The sequence below is a fragment of the Uranotaenia lowii genome, chromosome 1 (assembly GCF_029784155.1).
Source record: "Uranotaenia lowii strain MFRU-FL chromosome 1, ASM2978415v1, whole genome shotgun sequence".
NCBI lineage: Eukaryota > Metazoa > Arthropoda > Insecta > Diptera > Culicidae > Uranotaenia > Uranotaenia lowii.
This window is the reverse complement of record NC_073691.1, coordinates 211,520,350-211,523,169: the sequence shown is the minus strand read 5'-3', so window position 1 is coordinate 211,523,169 and position 2,820 is coordinate 211,520,350.

Here is a 2,820-nt window from a genome sequence, read left to right as displayed (position 1 = left end):
GAAATTTGCTCAAAACATTTCGTTTAAGGCGCATAAAAAAAATTTTTTGCAACACAATTTTTTTTTTTTAATTTCAAAATGAGAATGACAATACCTTCGGGGAAAATCCGGGCTTTTCCAATGAAATCCGGGCTACCAGGCCGGACTAGACTTTTCCCACATTCAATATTGAATATCCGGGCAAACCCGGAGAAAATCGGGCATTTTTGGCAACCTAAGTTTAGGAGGAAGAAAGTTGTGAAAGTTGGGATATACAAAAAAAAATGTCTAAATAGAGGGAAATTGGGAAGATAAGTCCAACCACGGTGAATAAATAAGTCCGGAACTGACCGAAATGTTCTACGAAGGGTTCGGGAGACATTTATTTATATTTTTCGAATACGTTCTGAACCAGATCATACCGCAAACTTGCTTTTGAGATAACACATAGGTTTACATTTATTTATTTCCGGAAAGATTATAATGAAGTTTTGGTCACCATGTGATTTAGATTACGAATAACAGAAATTAAAAGCAATTGTTTTCCTGTTATGAAAAGGAGACTAACTGAAATTTGATTGTTAGGAAAATAACATGTGCTGCGTTGAAAACTGTTTTCAAAGACATGATATAATAAGGTTGCCAGATTGCTCGATTTTTCCGGATTTGCATGGATATTTAATAAAAAATTTGGAAAAAGTCCGGTTTGGCACGGCTGCCCGGATTTCATTGGAAAAGCCCCGGTTTTGCCCGGGTTTATTCTCATTTTCATTCTCAAATCAAACTGAAAAAACAAATTGTGTAGAAAAATGGTTTAATTTTTCGTCCAAAACGAAATTTTTTGAGCAAGTTTCACAGCAATAATCATGACAGGTTTTTTGAAAGCCTATAATAAAATTTGAAATCTACTGATAACTTATGATAATTAATTTATTTTCAAGTTTTTTTAAAATTTTGATGAGTAATTCCTACGTTTTGACCAAATTTGGCCCGATATTGCCGGATTTAGATCGACAATTCAAATAGACTGGATTTGTACGGCCCTGATACGTGCTGAACAAATTCTGGAAACGTAATGATTTAATGAAAATGAAAATGAAATGAAATCTAATGAAAATTAACGGCAAATTTTTGATAACTTTTTTTTCTTTTTGGTGTAAGGGGAAGATGTGTAGTAAACTGGCCCCAATTTGTATGGAATGGTTTGGTACATTTAGGTGAAAAAATGACTTTCTGAAAGTTTCAGGTCATTTGGCAGAAGCACGAGCTAGCGCAAAGGACTTGAAATTTGTGTGGAAATTTTCGGAAAAATGTATAAAAAAAACAACATACTCGCACTCTTTGTGTTCTAAAATATGTTTTAAGTATGCTAGAATGCCCAGATTATCAGGAATTGTGGTTCAAACACTGACAAACAAGTTTGTAGAAGATTGTAACGCGATACGAGTTGAAGGTGATGAGTTATTTGCAATTGAATATGTGATTTTTTCGCATTTCATCGATATATCGTGAACGATGTTATAGGTGGATTATTAGTGCTAACTTGATCGCATTGTCATACAATGGGAATAACAGATAGAATGTTTGTGTCCTCGGCAAAATTGTAGCTTATTTTATAACAAATATTTTTGCCAAAAGTTAAAAGAATGGTCCGAAAAACTATGAACTGCTGCATTGTTTTGAGATTAGAAAAAAAAGGTTTTTAGTTAGTGCGATTATTAGCCCGTACACAGTTCACGATATATCAAAGAAATGCGAAAAGAAATCACACATTCAATTGTGGATAACTCATCACAGTGAACAGTCAACACAATCTCTACAAACTTGTTTGTCATTGTTTGAACTACAATTTCTGAAATTCTAAGCTTTCTACCTCACTAGAAACATATTTTAAAACGCAAAGAGTGAAAGTATGTCGATTTTTAATACATTTTGCCGATAATCTCCATATAAATTTCAAGTCCTTTGCGCCAGCTCGTGCTTCTGCCAAATGACCTGAAACCTTCAGAAAGTTATTTTTACATCTAAAGGCGCCAACCTGGAGGGGTGCCGCGTGGAATAGAAGGATTGTTTTTTTTTGTTATGGGCCAGTCGGATGAGTAGCCAATGATTGGCTACAGTCAGCTAACGTTATTTATTGCAGCAGGACCCTAGTTGCCCGTCTAGCCGATATAATACAAAGCTAAGATTTTTTTCTAAAAGTTATAATAACGTTAAACTTAAGATATTTAGCAGAACCTAGTCTGAGAAATAAGATGGATATATCAGCTTAAGTAAGGAGTGTAAAATTGACATTCTAGGAATTGTAATAGATATTTGTTTTTGAGACAGATGAGGGTTAAGCAGAAAATGTTTTGAAGATACATTACAGCTCAAATGCAAGGTAAAGGTATAGTTCCGCTTTTTGCCCTTTCAGACCACAGTACAGCTTCAGTTCTTTTATGTTGACCGGACTAGTTCTTCTTTTAATTTTTTAATTGAGTGTCATCTTTTGGGTATAGAATTTCTTTCAGATGAATAAAAAAGTTTTGAGGATCTGTTGAATTTATTGAATTTTATCAACTGGTACATTTTATTTTTCCTAAAGCGGTAGATAATAACAATATTTTATTTCAATTGAGACAAAAATATATCTAGAGATTTAGTTTTCATTTCCTATAACAGGGATAGTTCCCCTTTTGAATTTTATCACTTGTAACGGTTTGCTTCCAATCTATGTAGATTCAACAATAGGAAACATCTTACCTTTTTCAATGTTTTCTTTTGTCATTTGGATTATTTGGTGGATTTTTCCATTTATGATGATTTTTTTTTTGTTTTAAAATGTCCAAATAGAGTCAG